Raw genomic sequence first — 26,791 nt, forward strand, 5'->3', positions numbered from 1 at the left:
ACTCCGGTGTACGCCTCACCTAGGGTTTTCCAACCTTTAACTCGTGTTTTTTCATGTCCCTGAAAAAGTAGAGGGTCTTCAGTATATGGCGAGTATTTGCACATACTCATGTGAATGGCTGAGATTAGATATCACTAATACAGATACAAAGTGATCCTACGTATGAATTGTTAAGATTGCACCGTATACTTGCACCATCGTGTATACAAGAATTTTTACTGAAGAATAAGTGTATTTTTGTTCAACACCTCCGTGTGAGGACAGGCCTACAACCTGTACGCCGAAAAACTGACGTGGGAAACGTACATGTCTCCATAGCCTCCAGATATGTATTTATGCAAGGAGATGTACAAAATGTGCGACCCAACATTAGACTGCAGACAAGGGTCGAATATGGATTGGGGCTCAGCCACAAGCACACACCCTCACCAGCTGAACCAACTAACGTTGATTCAAAAAATATGTGTTTTCAACGGAGGGGAAAAAATATATGTATACAGACGATTTGTACGTGTGTTCTACAATCTAGATGTGAACACCAGTGAAATTGTGCTGAAGGAAGAAAGATGTGTCCAAAGAATAATGCTTCGGAAGTCCGGAGTAAGATACTGAGTTGAGCAAGTTCATTTACAAAACTTTCTGGAGAACTTGGATTGATTCTATATGAGACATTATGGTATTGTCTGAGCACTTGAGCAAGCTCAGTCTATTCCCGCTCAAAATTACTAAATCCCAACCTTGCAGAGATCCTGCTGGCGATGAAACTGAAATCTGCTTTGAATGAATATTCCTTCTGCCAGGCTGAGTGCATGAAGAATTCAAATCCGTAAAGGGAAATCTGCTCCAATATGTGCTGCCAGTCTAAGGGTGAACTGAGCATACAAACTCTTAGGACCTCATGTTCTCAGTAGCTCTGTTCCATGTGCTCTCAGAAGCAACTTACTACCATCACCACAGGAACAAATTATCAGATCAAGAAATCACCATTTATCATGGATCTATCTTTCAATAACACGTCGGCTATTGCTAAAGTTACCAAAGTCCCCGTCCTTGTCTCTATCATTATTGAATCTTTCACGCTGCGGCTTTCCAAATCCTTCTCTTTTAGGTCCCTTAAAATTGTGTTTATCAAAGCCACGGTTACTCGTTCTGTGCCCATCAAAGTTTTTTTCCCGAAATCCTTTGTTATTACCACGAGATACTTGTTTAGATCTATCAAAATTGTCACCAAAAGAGTTTCTCCTACCACCATTTCCAAATCCTTCTCTTTTAGGCCCCTTGAAATTCTGCCTATCAACACCTCTGTTACTCATTCTCTGCCCATCAAAACCATTCCCTCGAAATCCTCTGTTATCACGAGACCCTCGGGTTGATCCACCAAAGTCATCATCACTGAAAGAACTCTTCCTGCCACTCTTCATTCCGTTGGATTGAAATTGTGCACCTTTGAAACTGTTTGGTTTATTTCCTCTGGGCCTATTTTTATGAGAATGAAAATCATCATTCTCTGATTCTGAACCAGACATTGAATCATCTTCACTATCAAAATTTCTTCTCCTCTGAAAGTCTTTTCTCCCAGAACCCAGTTTGTTTGGTTTACCTTGTCTGGATCTAATATTTTGATCTAGATCATCATCCACATCAGAGTAGAGCCCAACATCATCATCAGAAACAAAGCTTACTCTCTTTGATGGACCATTTGAGTCTCTACCCCTACCTCTTGATCGAGAATCAGCAACATGACTTGATCTCCGGTTGGGAAGAACAGGAATGTGTTCGTCAGAATTTATATCAAGTTCATCATCATCTGAGACAGAGTATGCTGCTCGTCGAGGCATAGGCTTAGATGGCTTATTGTAAGATGAAGAGTTTGCTCGGTGAGCATGCAAATTATTGTCTTGACCTTCACTGTCTTCTGATTCAGACCCCTCCAATTCAGAAAAATCAATTGAAGTTTTCTGTGCTGAATCTTTGGTACGAGTGTCCAACTCGTAATTGTCAATATCCTCATCTTCATCATCAAAATCATCAAACCCTCTGCCTGGCTTAATATTGTCAGCATCAGAATATTCTCCATGGTCAACCCTTGACACTCTCCTATTTTTACTCAAATCGTATTCAGGATGTCGAAAATTTTCCCCTCGACCCTGGCTGTCAAGAGACCCTTCTCTCATTACTGGATCTGCATACTCAAAAGCAGCAACATCCGCTCCATCTGACTCATTGTCATCAAAATCAAAATTCCAGGCATTAGAGGCATCGGGCCGAATCGCAGGGTTATCCATCCTAGTCCTATGGCCACGTTGCTTTTCTTGCATGTTGTTCTCAATATATTCATCAGGTGGGCGCTTGCAATCACAATGAAAACATGCCATATTTCTCCTGTAGTTTAAAAAATTGCACCTGCATATAACGGAAATACATAAGCAAAAGCAAGCAGTTTGAAACCAAAATGAGTAACGGTACTAGAGTTTAATTGGTAAAGTACTATAATAATATCTTACTCTGGGCATTCCCATTCTCCTGGAAGCAGCTGTCTCTTTGGACGCTTGGCATCACACTGCAGGCACAGGCTGTTTTTGGCAAAATTCATGAAGTCGCACCTGATACGAATATTCAACATCCTTAGAAAATTGTAGAAATCAAACTTCCCAAAGATAAAAAGTTGACTGCTTGCATTAAATTCATCCATGCTTCTTAATATCAAAGAAAATTGTTTCGCCACTGAAACCAAAACATAACTATTCCTCAAAGCAGGAAGAGAAAATTGTGATGGAGGAGGGTAGTCAGGGTACCAGAGCATGTAGCATAGCAGATTTTACATAATATCATAGCCAAGGCTATGTTGCTATTTGACACTTTAGAAATTAAGTTGTAGATACTTATAAGAATGCCTGAATCCATCATGCACAGAATAATTTAAGTTTCACACGGCAGCTAGGAAGGAACGCAAAATTTAAATGCATGATCAAGTACATTATCAAACACAGTACTAATGAACCAAAAGAACAAAATGAAGGACAAGTAGAAGAAGCATACTTAGAGCATAGCCAGTCCCCTTTTTTCATCTCAATGTCATCACGTCCAACTCGTTTTCTTGGAGGGGGAGGAGGCTGCTTCACTTTTGGGGGTGGCTTTTTGATCACCGGAGGAGGTAGACTAGGATCTATTGGAACTGAACTCAGCTTGACAACCTGATGAAGCAACTTGCGGACTACAGTTTTAACAGATTTCTGTTTCAGAAGTGACTTGTTTTGTACTGATCCGTTTATAGGATCAAAGCCGTAAGTCAATAAAACACGCATTATATCAATGGTCCGGGCCTCATCCTCTTTGTTAGTAATCAGATATGCTCTTTCACAGGAATTCCTTAAACTGCAGGAACTACAAACCTGGCATAAAAGGAACACATATTACTCGAAATGCTAAGTCAAGCAACTGTATGATAGTAAATATGAAGGAAAAGAAATTAGACAGTGGACATTGACCATATAATTTTTCTTTCACATACATGAACTTGAGGGCTCACTATAAATACTCATGTATAGGAAGAGAAGTGTCAAATCATGTAAAGGCTGACAAACTCTAAACATGCAGATACCCGATTTTACACCAGTGAGAGGTTGGATCCAAGAGAAAGAAATTAGCAAATAGGCACAATTGCAAAGCAACAAGGAATAAGATTTCGGTGTCTATTCACTATACGTAATCTATATAAGCAAGCAGTACTAGGGATTAGTATAAGTAGCACTCACATCTCCTTCATCAAGGTGGGTGTGCTTCCTTAACAGCTTTGAAGAAAAAACCACCTTCTTGTCCGTACTCGGGCATCCAAAACCCACCAAAATTTGAATATCCTGTCTCGACAAGGACCTGAAATTAATTATACGACTCAGAACTCATCAACTATTACTAACATCAAACACAAAAACCAATGCCACCCAGCACAAGCATTTGCAACAGCTACTTCCACAACAACAAACAGTTGAACTACATACATTTCGGAACTACACTATTACACTAATCGATGCATCAGTAATCGAAAGCAAGCTAAAGCATTCACATTGCACAAGCTGAAACAGTAATACATTTCCACAAATCCATAACATTTCCATTTCCATTACAAACCTGAAGATATCAAACCGGTCCTTGCCGAAATTAAGACAAGCAGTATGAACAGCCTTGAAATCCCCAAAATCCAAACCCTGGCAGTCATCGCCGGCCGGAGCAACATCCGAAGCATCAACCCCCATGACTTGGACCATTCTGTCCTCGTCCTTCCTCCTATGGTCAAAGTAGTTCTGCCCCACCAGCCTCTCCATCAACTCAATCCACTCCGGCCACGGGTGCACCACCTCCACCTCCTTCTTAACCGCCACCGAACTGGGCTTCTCCGGTCCCACATCGGAAGATGAAACTGCTTCATCGACATGGGGATTGTGAAATCCTAGTTCTGGGGTTTGGGGGTTTTTGGATTCGCGCCAAGCTCGAATCTTTTGGAGGGTTTGGTCTTTCTCGGAGCGTTCTTTCTCGATGACGTCGATTTGGTCGAAGACGAAGCTGAGGCGGGCGGAGAGGGAGGAGGGGGTTTGGGGAGGAGGTGGAGTAGGGTTTAAGGAAGGAGAAGGGTTTTGGGTTTGGGGAATAGCGAGAGAGGCGTTTGAGGAGTAGGGAGTAGGGAGATTGTGCCATTTTTAGAGAAGATGGGGAGTGTGAGTGTGACTATGGTGTTAAACCCTCTAAACCCTTTGTTTTTTTTTTTTTCTTAAAAAAGGATTTGTTGTGTAATTTTGATAAATCGGTTCAAAATAATAATAATGGTTCATGTTTCATATCACAGTGTATCTCGTATCACAGTATAAGTCACACCTCATGTCACATTTTATGTTTAATGTCAAAGTTTCGTCTGGCAGTTCATGTTTAATTTTACAGTATGTTTATCTTTCATGTCATTTTACATTTCATGCATTTTATCTGACAGTTTGTCTTTTCATATCATAGCACACATTACATAATCTATGCTTAATTAGTGTCAAAAGTTGAGTAAAAATCAATTCTGTTAAAAAATTGACTTTTTTCTTTTCTTAATCACATGAGTAATATTCATGACATCTCACTTACAAAAATAAATCTTGTGTTATAAATTAATAATAGCCATAAAATTTGATAGGGTTAACTGAATTCACTCCTAAACCAAAAATGGCTTCCTGGGTCAATAATAGACACCGATGACAATTATAACAGACGTTGATACATCGACGATCAACACTCACGTACTGCTGATGACTATCAACAGTGCCGGTCTTTAGGCTGTGTGACTTGTGCGGTTGCACAGGGCCTCCAAATTTTAGTATGTGCTAGATATGTTATACATATCTTTATGTCATTCTTAATCATGCATCTTGATGGCTCAATGGGGGTTCACTATCAAAGCTGAACGCGTTTTTAAGTTTCTGGTCCTGGGTTCGAACCTCGTCCCCTTCTTTTTTTAGTTGTTTTGTCTGTGTAATTAGACTGTACGTCCTTCCCTTTTTTTCCTCTCTCTTTCCTTAATTTACTCTAACTTACCTTTCTTTCTTTTTCCTTTTACCATCTTTTATCATTATCATATCATCTCACTTTATTTTTGTAAATACGTTTTCAACATTTAATTAAGTAATTAAACATTTCCATAGGGTTTTCTTCTTCCTCTTCTTTTTTTGTTTTGTTGAGAAAGTATAGGGTTTTCTAACTTTTCTTCACCTTGTAGAAAGAAAAGAAAATCAAAACACAAACACACAAACAAAAACCAAAAATGTAAAGTTCAATATCGTCATCAATGTAGATGAGTTCTATAGTGTCGTGCTTGACAATATTTAAAATTAATTCGTTGTCTTGATTAGTTGTATGGGGATAAACTTTTACATTGTTGAATGATTTTATGTGCATTTTTTATCGGATTTTTAACTCAAATGTTATAACTAGTCTATCATAAACCGAACTCACAACCCCTCTCGATCACTTACAAATAAAGATTATGCCACCGGATCAAATCTACTAGGATTGTTGAATGATTTTCTTGAAATATTAATTTAATTATTTCTATTTTATATATAAGAAAAATTTTATTATGTAATAAATATAAGGCCTACTAAAAAAATTCCGCACAAAGCCTCTAAATTCTCAGGACCGGCCCTGACTATCAGATCAAGACCTCAGATTTCCCAAGATGCATATAAAGTGACATTCCAATCACGTAGGAAGAGATATAGTAGATATAATGCATGTCTTTTTTCTTTTTTTCTTTTTTTAATGCATGTCTGTTTTAGGTACTTTGGGTCAGAGGTAAATGCATGCCGGCCATTTCCTCCCAGCTATTACGTCAGGGACTATTCAACAATGATGTTCCTTAACTATCTACTTAGAGCATCTCCGGTGTCAAATTCCAGCTGGAGGCTCAACGGGCAAAAAATGACAGCATCTCACCTCTCCAACCCAAGCTTCAAGATGACAGTTAGGGTTTCTGCTGTCAAATTTGACAGCCTCCAAGCTTCTGGTCTTTTCTTTTTTTATTGTGTCTCTTCTCTCTCACACACTGATCGATCGTCTCTCTCTCCTCTAGTCCCACTACCCAGAACCCAGACCAAAACATCTAGTCCCGATATCCATAAGATGTTTTTGGACGTGCAGAAAGGATTCAAGGGCCATATTTAAGGAAGCAAGAGCCTTGAATCTGTACTATTCAACTATCCATCAGATCTTTGTTTCTTGTACCCAGCATCAGTTATGAAGCTATAATTTTTCTGAGCAGAAAAGATGTAGAGGAGAAGAAGAAGATCTGGGCAGAAGAGATATAGAGAAGAAAGAGAAACATTATTTCAATGGAGAAGAAATCGAAGAGTAGAGCACAAAGAAAGAAAGATCAGAACCTAGCAAATTGAAATGTGGAGGTCTACCAAATTGAAATATGGAGGTCGATTAAGGGAAGGAAAACGATTTCTTTGACATGCAGAAGGTAATAACTTTGGCTGTAAGGAGATCTGGGAGGAGGAGGAGGAAGGTTTCAGACTTTCGGTGGAGAGTTTAATCATAAAATTAGGCATAAAAATAATATAATAATAAATGCATTAGACATTTGGGTTGGAGAGGTTTTTGTCAAATTTTGAAATTGCCACATAAGATGTCAAATTTGAATTTTGACAAAAAATTTGACATTGCCATTGAAGATGCTCTTACTTACCACCTACCTATAATTATTTCCATCTCTTATTAGCTTCTGCATGAGTTGAAGTTCTATATAGAGAGCTTTAATAAAGCCTAAAATTTGTGGCATTAATCTTATGTGTCATGCCATGTAAGTAAATAAAAATATTTATTTTCGATTCCACATAATATATCTTACCAAATCAAAACATTGCATTACCAATTTTATCATTTCTATTTCCTTTTACATTTTAAGGGGTGAATCAATGATATTAGAGAAATTTTAAATACACACCCCTAATCTCTTAATACACACTCATTGTTTAATACACCCATCATCCAGTTTTTTATTTCGATATTAAACTTAATACACATCCCAAACTGCCGATAATATACCCTTATATCTAAAACTAACAAATAATATGTTATTTAGTATAATTATTATAAATTCACTATATATTTTGGTAACTCTTTTACGTATTTTTTTCTATTTTCTGCTAGAAATTTTTTCTTTTCAACGTCAAATTTATAATCAAAAGACTATAATTACACAAACTTCAAATCTCCGATGCGACATCAATCATATCAACCATTTCAAGTTTTTGGAATTCACAAGCTAGTAAAAGTACATTAGGTCAAGCTAGTAAAAGTACATTAGGTCACTAGCTATTAATTAAACATATATACCTACTTTTTTCAATACAACATGTCAAGATGAACATGTAGTACTTCAAAATGGTTTGCAAGATCAAAACTAAAACTGACACAAAAAAGAAAAAAAGAGATAGAACCCAAATGAACCGATGTTAATTAAACAATACATATGATTATTTGGTAGCAGTTGAAATTTGAGTCATGAATTCTAAGAGTTTTTTTTTTTTTTTCGATGAAACTGCGAATTGTGGATAAGAGTCAAGTTTAGGGAAGAAATAGTTGTTTCGATGGTTTTAGGGTAGGAGATTAGATTTCTAATTGTGATTTTCCTTTTTTTTTTTTTTTAATAATAGATATTTGTTTTGGTCATTAAACATGCCTAAAATATTTGATGTGAAACATAAATTAATACGAGTGTGTATTAAGAGATTATAGGTATGTATTTAAAATATTACTCATGATAGTAATGTACTTTATTAGATGATGGAAACAAATATTACATATTAATAACAACCACTAATTATGTATAATATAAGGAATGTTTCTTACATCAATATGAAGATTAACTATTGAGAAATTTTAAATACACACTCCTATTATCTTAATACACACCCTTTACTTATACACCACTTATCAAGTATTTTATTTCAATATTATACTTAATACACATCTCAAACTGCCTAAAATGCCCTTAATTAGTGAAATATTCTATTATTTAATATAATTAATATATATTTACTATTTGATACCTCTTTTTACATATAATTTCGTCCAATTTTTGTTAGAAATTTTTGGTTATCGTCGTTCAATTTATAATCAAATGATTATTGTTATATCCCAACTCCAAATCACCAATACAAGTTTTCAAAATTCACAAGCTAGTATAACTGTAGAAGTATAATAGCTATTAAACATAGATAGCTAATTATTCGATAAAACATATTATGATAAAGATGCAGTACTTGACAATATAATCTGCAAGATCAAACTAAAGCTGAAACAGAATAAAAAAAAGAAAAAAAAAGAAGAATAAAGACAACTTAAATGAATTGTGGAGAAGAGTTAGGGTTAGAGGATAAGACGTGTTTTCGACGATTTTAGGGGTAGAAAATGTTGAAAAAAATACTTCTAGCGTAATTTTCTTTTTTAATAATAGATGTTTGTTTTGGTCATTTAGCTTAATTAGAGAAATTTTAAATACACACCCCTAATCTCTTAATACACACCTCTATTATTTTATGTTTCTATTAAGATTTTATAGGTAAGCTAAATGACCAAAACATACATCTGTTAATTAAAAAAAAAATCACGCTAGAAATATTGTTTCCAACATCTTCTACCCTAAAATCGTCGAAAGCACGTATTCTCCCCTAACCCCAATTCTTCTCCACAATTCATTTGGTTGTCTTTTTTTTTTTTTTTTTTTTTGTATCCGTATCAGTTTTAGTTTGATCTTACAGATCATATTGTCAAGTACTGCATCTTTATCAAAACATGTGTTATCAAATAACTAGCTATCTATGTTTAATAGCTACTGTACTTCTACGGTTGTACTAGCTTGTGAATTTTAAAAACTTGTATTGGTGATTTGGAGTTGGGATATAACAATAATAATTTGATTATAAATAACAATAATCATTTAATTATAAATTAAACGATGATAACTAAAAATTTCTAATAAAAATTAGACGAAATAATATGTAAAAAGAGGTACCAAATAGTAAATATATATTAATTATATTAAATAACAGAATATTTCATAAATTAAGGGCATTTTAGGCAGTTTAAGATGTGTATTAAATATAATACTGAAATGAAAAACTTGATATGTAGTGTATTAAGTAAAAGGTGTGTATTAAGATATTAGGGGTGTGTATTTAAAATTTCTCTTAACTATTTTTTAAATAATAACTAGTTTTGTCAAATAAACTCTAACCCTAACCCTAATTCGCCCAAAAAAGCAATTATAATTCATCAAAAAAAAAACACTAATATAAGATAATTCGGATATAATTCATCAAAATTTTCTATAATTCATCCAAAAAATAATTTATATACAAATAATTTCTCTAAATCATTTATATACAGATTATTTATATAATATACATGTATTATAAATATATAATATAATGTTATTTTGATGTTATATTTTTTTATATTTAATTAGATATTTAGAAGAAGGAAAGCTAAAATAGTTTTATTTTTCAATGAAAAACTGAAATTTATTAGTCATTGTTTGAAATGGACCAAATGGTAAGATGGTCTTTATACATAAGTATTACATGATATAAGATTTTTAATATGTGATGTGTCTAAGTGATTTGACATGCCACATAGATTTGAGGCCTAAAATATTAGGCCTTAATAAGGCCTAGAATCATTTTTTGTTCTATATATTCCCATCTTCTTTCTTTATCTGTTTATACATAATAGTGAAGCTTGAAGTTCTTTCATGGCTGCCGAGGGAGCTCGTGATCAATCTCACATTGAGTTTTTAGAAATTTCAAGTGATGGAAATGAGGTTACGGACCCAAATAGACAAGCCGAAAAGCCTGAACACGACGACACTAGTTTCGACTACTCCAAAAGAACACAATGGCTTCGAGCTGCCATTTTAGGAGCCAATGATGGTCTGGTTTCGGTTGCATCGTTGATGATGGGCGTCGGAGCTGTGAAACAAGATGTGAAAGGCATGCTACTTCCCGCGGTTGCGGGACTAGTAGCAGGGGCATGCAGCATGGCCCTAGGGGAGTTTGTCTCCGTGTACGCTCAGTACCACACCGAGATGTCCCAAATGAAGAGAGAAATGATGGAAAAAAATGGCGGAGATGAGAAAACTATAGATGAGCAGGCAGTGAAGAAGAAGAATAGGCTGCCGAGCCCGGTGAAGGCAGCTATAGCATCGGCCATTTCATTTTCTATAGGTGCAGTGGTGCCTTTGCTGGGAGCTGTGTTTATAAAGGAGTATAAGGTAAGAATGGCTGTGGTGTCTGTTTTGGCAAGCGTTGGATTGGTTGTGTTGGGAGGAGTAGGAGCAACGTTGGGTGGAGCACCAGTTATGAGGTCTTGTGCAAGAGTGTTCCTTGGAGGATGGATGGCTATGGCTATCACATATGGACTCACCAAGTTAATTTGTTCTTCTACTACGTCTACGTATTACTAATTAGTTCTGATTTGTAAACTGTTGTATTCTTTTGTGTATTTTATGAGAATATAGATAAGATAAGGTGCACTACTAGCAATAAAACAACTCACACAGATTTATTTCACACAAAATTTTAAAAGCCACATATATCAGTGTGAACTACAATTACCAACACATAACCCTGTGAAATAAGAATTATTGGGCCTGCAAAAACTTTGTAACAACAAGAACCACAAATATCCATGTGAGAAAACACTGGCGACAGACTTCTGTAAGAATTTTAAAACTATTCGCACGGTTATATGTGAGAACCACACTACACACTGATTTCAGTAGACATAATATATTAGTTTACTTGATAATTGTTATTTTTTTGTGTTAAATAAATTAGGAGTAAATGCTTGTGACACCCTGTAGTTTACACCTAAAATCAGTTTTGTCCCTCACTTTTTTTTTAAAACTGGTATACCCCTATACTTTGAATTCTCGACTGATTTACCTTTTTCTCAGCTGGTTATGACTGTGACATGCTCATTAACAATGCTTGTGAGAGCTTCAATGGTTGGGTTTTGAGAGCAAGGTCTAAGCCCCCTATTACTATGCTAGAAGAGATAAGAGTGAAGGGTTATTTAGACTGTTAATAAGCATGTCACAGTCATAATCAGCTGGGAAAAGGGCAAATCAGTCGAGAATTCAAAGTATAGGGGTATACCAGTTTTAAAAAAAAAGTGAGGGACAAAACTGATTTTAGGTGTAAACTACAGGGTGTCACAAGTATTTACTCCAATAAATTATATAGTTACAGATTTTCGTGACTAATACTTTTAGTAACGGATTTTTGTGTCAACTGAAGATGACAGACACACAAATCCGTGTGAAAAGAAATCCACATAGAGCTAACGGATATTTGTGAGAGATGTTAATCTATCTCCTATGGATATCCGTGACAATACAGAATAACACTTCAACATTTAACCTTAATAAACCTCAAAGCTTTCAGCCTCTTTTTTCTTCCAGATCTGCCGCACTCTAGTTTTCTCCATCTTTCGCCCTCCCACACTTCCCGTCTCGTTTTCTTTCGTGCCCAGGTTTCATTTTTTATTTATTCTATTTCTGGGTCATGGTATCTGCTTTGGTTTGGGTTTCATAAGCTTTTGTTTTGTTCCAGGGTTTGAATTATACTTCAATTTGGGTTCGTAAAGATTGGAACTTTTGTGAGAGAATCAGGTAATTTGTGGTTTGAATAAGCGTATTTTGAATTCAAGGATATATTTTGAGTTCGAAAGTTACTGGTGCTGCTCTGGTTTTGGGGTTTTTCTGGGTTTGAAACAATCAAAGTGGTGTGGTTTTGAGGGAGTTAGCAGGTAAATTCTTTCATTGTTATTTGGTATGTGCAACCTTGATTAGATTTGGGTGAATTTTGTTTGGGTCTCTTCAGGACTCGAGATCTAATTCTTATTTGGTTTTCGTATTGGTTTTCAGGTTTGTGATTACACTATGAAGCAATGTTCTCGATGTTCAAAAGAAGCATGGTAATCACTCTTTGACTTCTCATGTTAATACCAAATATAGATGTGTTTTTTTTTTTCCTTCTGGATACAAATAATAACAAATCTGGATTCTTTTTGTGATGAGGTTGTTTTGGTTGTATTAGTATACAGAGACGGATCAGATGTGGTGCCAAGGGAGTCTACACTGAAAACAAAAGTAGAGTGGCTGACTTCCATCAAAGCTTACTATCAAAGTGGAGGTGATCAAAGATTTCAATTTACATCTTGCTGTGAATGTAATCCTTTGTATAAAATTAGTTTATGTTATATGTTTAGATTGTTACTAGCATGTATATTCAAGAGGTTTACTTTCCAGCTAATTTGTTGTTGGATCTTCAAGGAAAATAATTTAATTGCAGATGTATTTGATAATAAATCTGCCCAAATTCTTTTTTTTTAATTCTTAAATCGTTTCACACAAATATAAGTGTGAATGCTTATATCGTTTATAATAGTTATGAAATGAGTAATCTGTGTGAACAACTTTCTAGTTCACACAGATTACTCATTTTATAATTCAATTATGATTTAGAATATATGATGGGGCCCATGTTAGCTATTCACACGAACTTTTTTTATCTGTGTGTGTTGAGTATTAGTCCCCTTACAAATAACACAGATAAGCAATTCGTGACTAATGACTTTCTCACACGGATGTCTGTGTGAGATATCTATATTTCACACAGATTTAAATCAGTGTGAAGCTTCATTTTGTTAGTAGTGGTGAATACTTGTTTTTCTCAAAAAGTTCATACACAGTCCTAGCTCACCACTACTTGTTTTTCTCAAAAAGTTCATACACACAGTCCTAGCTAGAGAGGGAACTCAAGTGTACGTGAGTGGCGCGCAAGTTCCCTCTCTGAGTTCTACCGGTAATCTCCGGATTGCCTAGTGTTTGTTGTTTGTCACAACAACTCTAGGATCCTTAGTGTTGTGAGTTCTTAACTGCTTGCATAGGCCGGGTGTTGTCTCATCGACTGCCTGCCTAGTTGTATTCTGTTTCATTCTGCCTAGTTGTCTCATCACTGGTGTGATGTGGTGAGGTTGTTTCATGTCCCTAGGCTGTGGTTGGAGAGGGCTCGATTTGCAATTCTGCATAGTCAGATGGCTGCTGTGAGACTCGGACATTGCAGATTTAGTGCAGAAAGTTAAATCATCTAGCACATGCATTACACCTGAGTTTGGGACGAAATGAAGAGAGGATGATGGAACAAAATGATGGCGATGAGGCTGCCGAGCCTGGTGGGCAGAGCTCGGCCAAACCTATTGCAATTTCTATAGGTGCGCCATACCTATTGCAATTTCTACAAGTGTAATGGTACCAATTGTTTGTACTAGGTTGTATAAGTGCAGTGGTACCAATTGTTTGAACTAAGTTTGGTAGGGTGCGCCAAACATTGCAATTTCTGTAGATGCAGTGGTACCAATTGTTTGAACTAAGTTTGATAGGGTGCGCCAAACTTGGTTGTAGTGCAACACCAAGAAATGCCAAGAATAACGCATGCAAGCTATTGTAATGAACTCATTTTTAAAAAAAATTAATTTAATATTGTATGAACCATTAATCCACATATCAGATATTAAACTGATAAGAATATATACTACACTTGATCTTAGCAAAAAAAACCGTGAAATGTATGATTAATCCTGTGGTGGGCTTCAGTTTTTATAATCGAGCACACTCACCTCCGTCTTATTTCACAACAATATCGATGTGGGAGACGTAAACGGCTGGCTATCAGTTATAAACTTTAAAACTTTAGCCTACGTATATGAATCTGTGTCCCCCGACTTGTTAACGATACTTATATCTCAGGCAAGCATGGCGATCAATTACTCTACCCCAATTCTTATAAAGAGAGTCCATGATGGATGTTTAACTGTATCTCTTCTCTGCAAAAAATAATAATAATTACTGCTGCAGATGCTTGTTTTAAAACTGACTGTAAAGAAATTAAAGTTTTCTTTCACTGGTGAGAAGGAGACTATACAATCCATCTGACTGCTCTGGGACAGCAGGAGCTACCCTACTTTTACATCTCACTGGAGTCGCTAATCATAACAGTGACATGAAGTAAGAAATTGTGAACCATGTTCGTATTAGCGCAGTAAAAAGTAAACAAGTAATCAAACCAAGAGAAATTTTGAGTTGATATTGGGCAGGGGCTGCGCGAACGCAAGCCCCCACAGCAAGAAATAATGACGTTGGAGCTCCTACTATGAGGAGACCATAGGCGAGCACCCCTCCGAAGTGCAATGGAGGTCACAAACCTAGGCCATGAACCTTGTTGATCGTCCATAGACCCCGTCCAGGTAAGTGCTTTCTTCTATACCTCCTTGTGGTTTTTATACTCCTCTTGAAACCTTCTCAGACGCTTGAAACCGATGTGGGACTCGATCAGCAACAAAATACATGCTTTTAAGTCTTTTTGTAATCAGAAACTGGTGCTTTTGAGTTTCTCTCCTTACTTAGAGATGAATTCCTGATCTTACTTTTGTCTTTTGGTCACAGATTAAATACCCATGCAGAGATTGAGCCACTTATGATAGCATACTTATAGAGGCAATGTTCTAAACAACAATGTAAGCCGCTGAAAGAGGAAGTCCTGTATTTGATGCGCTCGAGTCCTACACAGGAATCCGTACAAACAATCGTGCTCAGCAGTAGAGCTACTTTAGTTACAAGCTCTACTGATCAAGTGCTGGGGCCTAGAGCTACTTTAGTTAGAATCAGAACTATGCTGCGTAAGATGACTGATGTTGTAGACTTGTAGTTGTTACAAAGCGCTACAAAAGTTGAGCTACAGATAAAGCACTGATATTGGGAATCTTTTCTACAAGCTTCTTAGCTGCATTTTGCCAGCATAAATAGATATACACGGTAGCTCAAGTTAACACAAACTCTGAGCCTATCTACATTGTTCATTTGAAGAGCCAATTGCATTTACAAGATGAGGTTAGTGAAAGGACGTAATAATGTGCACTAAGTTACTATGTATACTTTATACAACTATGCCTTTGTTAAATTTCATCAGGGTGGTCTTCAGATTTCAGGACTAAAGTCTATTTGTAATCTTCAAAACCACTCGACCAAACATTGAGGATAGAAACCTGTTTCTGCAGCAACAGAAGCAGTTCCCTGCAGTTCTTTCTGAACTTTGCGTCTCTCATAAAACACTGAGCATGCAAGAGAAGTGCATTTGATGCCATTTCCTTCAAGTGAATCCCCACCTCCACAATGTCGACAGATCTACAAGACGATACATGTTTGTAAAACTAATGTCATAACAGAGCAGAGAGATTCTGAAAGGAAACAAGTTATATTATCTATTTTTGTTCATGACATCATTAAAGGATAAATCAACCAGAGTGCTTACAGCGGCAAGGTGTTGCATCTCTTTCTCCAGCTTTGAAGTCCTTCCAATTATAGCTGCTGCTGCTGCAGTTTTGTTCTCAGAACATTGATTGCATAGATGGGCCGATCCCTGGACCAACTCACCACACAATATGCAATGCCTTGAAAGATAGTAATAGTCAATTCTGGTTCGGTGTGCATTTGAAGCAGAAGAGGGGCGTTTCCCCAAGGCTTCCCTTACTGGGCGGGGCATATCTGAAAACCACTGCGGCAGGTCAGCTCCAACAAGCCCAAACACTCGCTGCAAAGCTGGGATTATCTGTTTGTGAATGTAATAGAGATCATTTAGTCTATAGGCTGAATCAGTGGCCAGTAGGCTCAAGGGATCCACAACCACATCAGCCAGACGGGCCCCAGGCTCCCCATGTATTACAACGTAAGGTACTCTCTCTGCATAACGTGGTTCTGCCCTCGGGTCAATTCTCATAGCTTTTGTAGCAACAATTGCAGCTGGTGGAAGTGATGAACCACTAGCACGGTAAGTTCCTAGACGAACCTCTTTTGCAAATACAAAATCCTGAAGACACACCCTTCCAGAAAGAATTCGTTTCCACTGGCGCTGTAAGTATGCTTTGACCTGTGCACAAAAAGATAGGTGATCAACAAAACAAGTAAATGAAGCATTTAACATTATAAAAAGCCCTGAAGAAATTTCAGGAAACACAGCAGATAGACATAAAATCAAAGATGTAAGATCCTAATGAATTGATTCATAAGCAATGGATTACTGATCATAAAATATACTGATTCATTTTTAACTTGACGAAAATATTCATCTCCTTATCTTTTAGGGATCCTCCTAAATGGGTAAAGTAGATTGAAACTTCTATATTTATAAAACCAAATCAGCCAGTCACATGCACCTGTACCTCAGCCATATCTTGATGTTCAAAAAAAAGTCTCAGAGACTGCTCCATTGTCTTGGCAACAGCCGCACATGTATCCCTGCGAACTGTCTCAATGCCTTTAGCATCAAAAATAGGTTCACTCTGTCCAGGGCTTTCATAGCTGTAACCAACATATCGCTTCTTGGTAAGAAGGAAACATGGCTGATAAACTTTTTCCATCTTCAAAGCAACTGGAGTTGGGCTCATAGAACTGATTTCAGAGGCAATCTCCTGTCCAATCTGAAAAGATTCTTCCCTAGTGCGGCCTTTTAGAAGGACAAACATGCTGCGAGGCACAACACCAGTAACTGATCGTCAAAAACATGCAAGAGCAAGAGACACAATTGCTGAAAAGAAAAATCACTCAAGTAGACCACACCAAAAAAAACAATAGTCTAAAGACTAAACTATGATATGCCTATTTATTTTTGTTAAGATAACTATGATATGCCTTGTTGCATAATATACACAAAAACGGAAAATCATGAAAACTCCTGATTGACTCTAGATTTTCGTCCCATTTCTAATAACAAATTTACAGAATACCTGTCTGTGTCGCCATAAATAACTTTAGCCTTCCACTTGTCATGTGCATTTACATATGAAATAGCCTTCTCAAGTGTGCTACGGCCGCACTGGACAATACTGTCTGCAATCTCTGCACAAGGCATGCGGCCACTAAACCCAGCAGCAGTGTAACCATACGTCACGTTTGCTATCAGCTTCAGTGCAAATTGTCTTGCATTAAATATCTGGGGAACAATGCCTGGTAATTAGAATGACTCAATGGTAGGGGGTACTTAAAAGAGCAAGATCAACAATTACTGTATAAATTTTTATTCCATACCCTGTGAAGAACTTTCTGTGATGGAGACAATTTTTTCATTGCTTGTTTAACCATTATTCTGGTTGACAATATTTCATCCAATAAGCGGGGTAGTACACCTTTACGGACCTGTATCACACCATGGAAGGATGTCACTCTATCTCATCTCTCTTCGGAGTCCACACCAACATAAAATGCATGTTTTTATATGCAAATGAAAACTGTAAAATGTGAATACCTTTGCTGGCACGTACATAACACCATTTGGAGTAAGAAGTATTTGATCTTTTAAATCATGCAGATCATGTGGATCTGGTGAAAATGAACTGACACCAAGTGTATTTGATTCTGAAGGTGCAACTTTTCCAAGGCATGTAGAATAGCAAAGGTTGTATGCAATTATCATCGATGGATAAAGAGATTGAAAATCCAAAACAACTACTGGATCTGCATAAAAACCAGATTCTGGTTCCATTACAAGAGGGATGCATTCCATTGCTGGCTGCGATGCTACCTACATCAAATGAGTCATCATACAGTCAACACAAAACCTAATGCATAGATAAGTGCATTAAGCAAGTATAATCTCACACACTGGAACCCAATGGCCAAGAAAAGAAACAAATGAAAAGTGCTGAGAAATTATAAAGAATTTGCAGGATGAATCAAATTAACCAAGTGACAAAACTCCAGCTCCAAAGACTAAATACCATTCATACAACAAAATACAACTCAGCATCAAGAGAGAGAGAGATTAACTCAGTGCAACCTGTTGTTTCCCAGGGGAAATGGCAAGATAGTTTTGTATATGTGCCAGTCTCAGAACCATAGATTCAACACGGTATTGGGAGCCTCTAGAGAGAACAGAAAAAAAGTCGATGCCAAAGACACGGGCAAGTTCTGATGTTCGATTTATCTGCAAAACCAAAGTCATAATGAATCCAATTACAATCGGGGAAATACAAATAATTTTATAGAAGAATACATGATACTGTCATCATCAAAAGATTATGTTGACTAATCCGGTGCAAATAGAAATAGAATCATGTGTCTCATAAAGACAAACTGAAGAAAGGTTGGAGCATTTCGAATACTTTGTCATGCTTCAATAGGGAAAAGAAAAAAAAGGAAACAAAAATTGTAAGAAACAGCACTTAAAGCAACCTCATATCTAACTGCACGGCAAGCGTATCAGTGTATGCACCTACAAGGCATAAAATTCACTCTAAAGTCCAAACACACAAACACACACAGACAGGAAGCAGGTGACAAGTCATATACATTCTAAAACGAATACGAAGAAGAACATTAACATACCATATCTAGTTGATTCATCATCTCAAGATTCAGTTCTGCTCTCTCCTTCACATATTTGATACATCGGTATCTTGCTCTTCCAGGACCACTTAAAAACCATTTTGTCAGTACTTTATTAGGAATATATGGGACTTTCCGCCTCAACACAACTTCAGAAACAGCTTCGACTGTGTTCATATTAAGCTTCACTTCACTGCGCATCAGCCGCCAGACATTAAGTACAATTCTACCACCAACATGGACACCGCTGGAATGAGTTCGTCCCCATTCATCCTCAATTATTGGATCTTCTAATACAACCGAATCAGTAATCGATTCAGCAACTAGGTTATCTTGTGAGACTTTCTCCGGAACTTCGGAATCCTCAGCCACCATCTGGGCTTCAGATGGTGTTCGAGATATCTTGTTGAGTAAGCCTATACCAAGATGTGAAGCCCTTTCAGCCAAAAAACCAAGAGAACCACCCTGAATGTCCCAACCCATCAATATATCGGGGTCCAAGGAGCATACAAACTTGATAAAATGATGAAATAAGTACTTCTCTTCATGAAACACCAGCAGCTTGCAGTCAGAAATTCCGTCATGACTCCTGAAAAAACAAGCATAAAACTCTTTTGTAAAATGTCTGGTAATAAAACCTAGAAACCATCTATTCCTCCGTACTATCTTCAGGGATTTTACATTTACAAAGGTGCTTATCGCTTTCCAGTGATTATATCATAACTTCCTCAAAAGTCAAAACTATATGAAACAAATTACTTTTCACTATGTAGTGTATCAACTACTCAAATCTTGAAAAGTACATTAGATATTCAATGTAGTAACAATCATTTCTACCTCTTACAATTTTTGGCATTGCTGCGCATAAGTACGTGAACTTCAACAATGGAATCACAATCATTCTGAATAGCAAGCGATACAATATTGATAGCATCAAACTGAGGATTGGGTCGAAGATCACCCCTAGATTCTGCTTGAACCTGTCAACCAATGTGTCCACTTTCAAACTGTACCATGTAAATGTGTAGATATTTGAACCAAGTTATCAAGCATATAACCTTCTGGAAAAAGTGCTGCTTTGGTTTAATAAATTCAGTTGAAAAGGAAGGGGGAAAAATGATGGAATATACCTCTATACTTAACAACATCAGCTGCTGGCCAATACCAACACTTGCTGGGTCTCGAAACCCAGTTTGACTAAGTGGAGTGGATTTCGATCTCCTATCTGGACCAGAGATCTGAGAACTATCTTGCAAGCGATCAGGGTATGTCTTAACTCTTATAACATCTGCTTCTCGTTCCAATGCTTCTGTCATGTCATTACAAAAAGGATACCTTTCTGCTTCAAGATTTCTATGATCTACTTGTGGTCCTTGGCATAGATTAGGTTGAACATCACATACAGAACCATATTTGAGTGAAGGCTTGTCCAAATCATTAGGCAAAGACTTCTGTAAACCAGTCAGAATCGCAGAAGATCCTGCATGATGGATCCAGCAGTGTACATTTTTGGCAGTAGGAGGTGAAATTGCAGGTGTTAACAGATACAAACAAAAGCCATCAGCTTGATAGTGAGTAGGGACACCTCTGGCACTTTCTTGATGAGAATGAGACTCACTAATTCCAACACGGTTGTGCTGGATCTCTGTCTCATCTTGGCAGTCTCTCATAAAGAATGGAAGAATATCATCCAAACCTCCTTCTAGAATAGAAAAAATAAATGCTCGTCAGTTTTCAAACAAGGTTATAACATGACACTGAAGCTATACCAAATAAATGGAATAATGTATGACATTTTGAGAAGATTTAACCAATGACTTGACATGAAAGACAGAACACAACTGTCCAATTTTTAAGGGATGCATAACGAAAGACACATGCAAATTTCAAGGGTAACACTTAAAAAGATTCCAGCGTCCATTTCAACAATTTTAGTTTATCAGATTTCATAATCTAGTAAATTACCCTCTTGTAAATATGAAGAAGCCAAAAATCCCCCATCCTTCCAGTCTGCAATCGGGGGTTTCGAAGAGAAAGTCATGCCAATTAAGCCCTTATCATCAGATTGGATGACCGAGGGCAACAAGTTACTAAACCCAGATGAAAAAGAATCCCTCCTCAGTTTCTTGCTACCACACCTCTCATTGACTAAAGCAGTTGCGTCAGATGTGACATTTGTGCCCAGAGGTATATCAAAAGGTATCGCAGATACTCCATTCCCAGAAGATGAGGCATCAATGCCCTTTCCAGTGTGACCATCTCCACCAGAAACTTCAGGGTCAGCAGCAGTGCTATGAAAACTCTCATCAACAAAAATGTTTCCCTCAGTACCTGACTTGTTTTCCTCAGCACCTGACTTGGAAATCTGAGCATTAGATTTTTTTAAAGTTTCACAATGGCCAAGGGAAGGTTCAGACTTGAGCTTGTCAGGCTTTAATTGCCATAATCCTGTATTCACAGGAGGAGCTTCAGAAGAGCATGTCATTACGATGTTTCCAAGTTTAGCAATTGCTCCACTGCCAACCTCCGTGTCAAACTTTCCATCTAACATACTTGCATTTAAAGAGTTGACACTGCCAAGCAAAAGTGGAAGTTTACCATACAAGGGACCGCCAGAATTGGTTGTTTTAACATCATTAGCCTCATGACTTACTGAGTGTTGGTGATCTAGGGATAGCCTGTCAGCTAAAGACTCACAAGACTTCCCATTAAGTTCATCAACATGCAACATTTGATGAAGTGAATCTTCTTTTGCAGGTGGCTCAATTCGATATGATCGCTTTTTCCTCATCAAGTCCCGCACGGAGCATGTTTCCACCGTACTATCACAAGCATCAGTGCCTGCATGTTTTCTCACTTCACTTTCAGAGGAGGAACTTGTACCAACAGAATTCTTACTTTCTTTGTACAAACTGACGGGTTCCCTCTCAGTCTTCAGCTTTTGGGCAGCAGACAGAGATAAAGAGCCCCATAGTAATTTTTTCCTTTTGAGTTTATGATTGGAGCTTAAGCCATGTTTTAAAACCTGGTGTTCGGGCGTCCTAAGTTCATCCTTCATCTCTACTTCAGAAACTTTTTTGATTGATCCAGCACAAGGAGATGGAGTTGAGAGAACATCATCCCCAATATGATCCACCTGCGGAATCATACATGCAGGTTCACTTTTAGAAGAAAAGTTTTGGTCAGCAGGAGAAGAAACTTTTTCCTTTGATCCCTCAAAGTCACCAACTGAATCAAGGATGTCCTGACATTCCTTTTGAGATTCATTCTCATAATCCATATTAGCTTTCTCCAGAACTTTGTCAATAGTTGTTGCAGGCAACAAAGGACTCAGTATTGTCTCCCGAACAAGTTCATCATCGGAATTCAAATCATCAGCTGCCTGAGAAGTGGCAAGCCATCTAAGCAGTGCTAGTGCTTCATTATCTGCAGCCTGAAAACATATGGCTTATCAATGCAGAAGACAATAATAACCAACTTCTTAATTCTTGAAAATAGGCATCAAAACTCCAACTAGTTATCTCCATGACTCCACCACAGTAGAAACTGTTATTGGTTAAGAGCCCATTAACACTACATATAGCAGTAACTTCAATGAGCAATAACGCTAAACAGCCAGAGCTGTTATATACCTTCATGCTTAATGTCTGAATCACTTGAGATACTGGCAGTTCATTATTCAGTTTTGCATCCGTCTCTTCTGTAGAACCTCGTCTTGATAGAGATCCCATCATCTCTCCAGAAATAAGATTATCAGTACTATGTCCAACAGAATTTCCTCCATCTTTTGGAGAGGTTATTTGGTGCGTAGACTTTACATCTTTCTTCAATTGAGTTAAAGGCAGATAGCTTTCAGTATCAAAATGCAATTTGACAAGTTTCTCATTAAATTCTGGACCAAGTGATAGAGTTCTCAAAACATCTTCGGGAAGTGGTTTAGCAGCATTAGAAGATATTGCTGCTTCATGTATCCCACTCCTTTCAAACTCCTACAAACCAACAGAAAGTCAAAAGAATTATAACACATCTAAGAATACATTGAAAGATAGCAAATGAATGAAATAAAAACAGACCTCCCAAATTGGTATAAGAGATTGAACCATTTTCACATCAGATCGAGTTTGCGAGAGGGATGTATACATTTTGAACTGCTGATTGAGAATCTCTGCAAAACCACAAATCATGTTCATCATATCAGGAAAAAAAAAAGGTAACCGAACTAAAAAGACACCATTTGAGCATTTAACAAACCATCTGTCGTAGCATCCCCCTCAAGTTCACAAATACTTTGTCGTTTAGTGGAGATAGCATCTGCATTCAATGAAGCCGCAACATCACCGGGAGAAAGCCATATCCAGTCTGCTGGAATTGTGGACGATATCCAAACTTGTGAATCTAAAGGCAGATGATCACTTATATCTGCCTAAAGCGAAGTTCCCAAAACATCATTCAACTAACGACACATAATCCTCATAAAAATATTCTAGTGAAGAGCATCAACACTGCTAATGCCTATCCAAAATCATTTTGAAAGAATAGAAACAAACTTGACCTGGACATCTGTAGACGTGCCAATTAAATTATCTATGACCTGTTTAGACTGTCCATTGTAAACAGATCTCCTTGGGGTAAAAACATCTGGCATTGGATGGCGGAACTTCAGTTTCGATAGATGCAGATGGCCCATCCCATACAAGTTGTAATCAATCTACCAGAAAAAAAAAAAAAAAAACTTAGGGTCAGAACATAAAATAGAGCTCTTCAGAAACATGCAAAGTTATTACAATAACTAATGCGCAAATCTCATACCATAAATTGGAGAATGAAGGGAATGTGCGATTGATGGGGCTGTAAGCATTTACCCAGAACTGCACCTCCCTGAGAAGCACGTAATGGTATTCATGCATTGAATCGATTATGTATTTGGTAAAAACTAAACCAAATCCATTAAAAAAATGAGATTCACAATTTAAAATGCATATACTCATATATGATAACTAAATTTCAAACTCGAAAACGTATACAAGAACTAGTATGAACTTTATGCAATGGATATGATAATGATGATGTCATTCATAAAAAATTCAATTCCAGGTTTTCAGAAAGATTCTCCAAGCTTGATTGGCAAGAGATTTTCAGATACCAGGCCAAAAAACTATAAACTTAAAAAAAAAAAAGAATAAACCAAAAGAATCAGAAGCATCTAGTCAATCCTAAGAATGTATGACCCTGACCTCATCTCATTCAACAAGATGCTACCAGAAAAGTGGAGTACCAAATAAAGTCTCAAGTGGTATATCACTTTACAGCCAAAAGAAAGAACATCGCAAGTTGCAAATAGAGATAAAATATAGTTCAAAACCCAATATCAGCTAACAGAAATTGATCTCAAACAGTAACATAAGTAAGATGTTAGAGAACAGCACCAGAAGAAGATTGGCTGCGCGAGTCACATCATGTGGATAATAGCTTAGTCTCTTGTCAAGGTGTCACATAAAAGACCCCTGGACCACTAAGATAATAAATCAAGAATAACTGAAGGATACAGGTATATCTTCACAAAAACCTCCTCTGATGAATGGTAACCATAGAGCTTCCTTGCCTGGACAAGGCTGCAACCATGTACATGTTGTCGCTTTGAACCAGCACTGCTTTTGAGCTGTAAGAATTCATACAAAGTTCATTTATTCACATTTCAGTACCAACCATGTCAAGCAGAAATACATATACAATAATTATTGCACAGAGCACCCTATCTACTGCAATGAGCCATACCTTCAAAGCCTTCTCTAAAGCAAGAGATATATCATACGTGTACGAATCACCTGCCCATTAAGGGAAAAAAAACATCAATGCATCACGTCTGTTTTAAAATATAAAAAAAGGTACTTAAAGCATAAACACAGCTAAAATGATATCAAAGACCTTCACTTTCAATATAAAGGAATTATCAGACATGAGAATGGGCACATCCTAGTTACACAAAAATAACTCAACAACTACTCCATAACAAGATTTGCCAAAGCACATTAAGCCTGATCATCAACACAAGACTAGCATTATCAGCCTCAGTAAGGCCTTAACCCCTTTTTACTAGGAATCTACTCGATCCATTTTTCAATATCACCAATCACCCTAGTTCTAAACATACTAAATACCTGTCTGATTTGGTTGAATTGGCATATCGGCACACGGCACATATAAGTATGGCAATGCCTACAAAACAAACAGTATTAAATCAGCCCGAAAAACTTGATAAAACCACATCGCAAGTGCTCTGGTAGCATCACAACTTATACAGCAAACTAGAATTAGACATATTTGCAGTATTTAACAAAAAATGTAGTAATTTCCAACCAATTTATGCAACAGTAAACTAGAATTACATCTAAAAAATAAGAATTTTTCAATGAAGAAGAAGAAAGCAACTAATCTTACTCTGTGAATATGCAAACAAGTTTTCTGACCGGCCGGAGTCGAGCCGTAGATTCTTATTACAGGCACCTCTTTCACCTTCCCACCTTCATCAGTATTTCAAAAAATAAAATAAAAAATTAAAAAAAAAAATTTAAACCGAAACCTTCACTCCCTCACACACTCACACTTCTCACTGGTCACAATGAACTATCAAATTCCACAATTTCAAGACTAAAAATAACTGGAAATCCAAGCAAGAGCGAATTGAGTGAAAACGGCGTCGTTTTAAGGGTAGGGGATTCGTACCGTGGAAGCTACTGTAGGAGATATCGAGGCCGGGGATGGGCGGCGTCATGTAGAAGTCGACGGAGACGATCCGGACGCTGAAGCCGTCGGACGGCGCCATCGGATTCGTGGCGAAATGACGGAAATGGGCCTCAGGAGAGAGAGAGAGAGAGAGAGAGAGAGAGAGAGAGAGGGCGGTTATGGAAGGGTTTAGAATTATTTGGAGGGAGGAAGACGGTGGTTATCCGACCCAGTTTTGTATTTTAAAAAGATTTGGGCCCTTCTAATCGGGTCGACCCGCTAGAGGACGACTTGATGCTATTGTAACAACAAACATGGATTAATATTAGTATAATTTAAAATATCCCACATAAGTACATGATAGTCATAAAAAATAAAAAGATCTAATGTAGTCCTAAACATCAAACATGCAAGTGTGTTAATCAAGCTTATTTGTACGATCTATTCCAATTGAGAATTGACACCATTATATTTCAAAGAAAATATCAGAACCTATCCAAAGAATTTGATTCATAAGTGAGGGGAGGTGGCCAATAATTGCTTAGCTTTCTATGTTATCTTTGTTCACAAAACAAGCAAAAAGCTACAGAAAAACCATGAAAACTTGCATCAACAGAAACCTGATCCCAAACCCACCATAACATACTGGGGTTGAGATCTTTAAAGTTACATCCCCTTATTTGCTAGTAAGGATAATTTATGCTACTAAGTTACAGTTTGTGATCGCTTCAGAAAGTTCCTAGGACTTCACACCAAATGAAGCTAGGAAGAGAACATAATATGTGCCTGTAAGAAACTACATCTTGGCTTATCAAAAAAAAAACTACTTCACTTCATCTTGGTGTCGACGACTGATCTGCTTGACAAATGAGCCCGAGTCTCAATTTGGATCAGAACAGTAATGGGCCGGAAAGGTCTGATATGTTACAAACCCTAGAGGACCTCTTCTGTATAAATTGGTAGGATGAAACCTAAAGTTGCCGTCGTTACAGGAGCTTGAAAGATGGGTGGGAACGGCAGGTGTCTTGAGCAAAGCTTAGAGTGGAGGTGAGGGAAGGAAAGGATTCAAAACTCTCTCTTTCAACAACAGAT

At 37.2% G+C, this 26,791-nt stretch overlaps 1 pseudogene across 1 annotated transcript; it reads right to left on the minus strand.

Moving 5' to 3' along the window:
- Positions 1 to 998: 998 nt before the first annotated feature.
- On the minus strand, positions 999 to 25,799 carry LOC101292236 (annotated as a pseudogene). The gene is made up of 20 exons (XR_185095.1): positions 25,700 to 25,799; positions 25,415 to 25,497; positions 24,523 to 24,635; positions 24,403 to 24,445; positions 23,767 to 23,854; positions 20,107 to 20,678; positions 19,814 to 19,956; positions 18,977 to 19,565; positions 18,429 to 18,575; positions 17,898 to 18,173; positions 17,681 to 17,788; positions 17,380 to 17,585; positions 16,816 to 17,119; positions 15,909 to 16,523; positions 15,623 to 15,781; positions 4,129 to 4,722; positions 3,756 to 3,873; positions 3,040 to 3,392; positions 2,505 to 2,603; positions 999 to 2,403 (listed from the first exon to the last, which is right to left on the minus strand). The product of XR_185095.1 is annotated as an uncharacterized LOC101292236 (transcript).
- Between the last annotated feature and the right edge of the window lie 992 nt (positions 25,800 to 26,791).

This window comes from Fragaria vesca, linkage group LG6 (genome assembly GCF_000184155.1).
Source record: "Fragaria vesca subsp. vesca linkage group LG6, FraVesHawaii_1.0, whole genome shotgun sequence".
Lineage (NCBI taxonomy): Eukaryota > Viridiplantae > Streptophyta > Magnoliopsida > Rosales > Rosaceae > Fragaria > Fragaria vesca.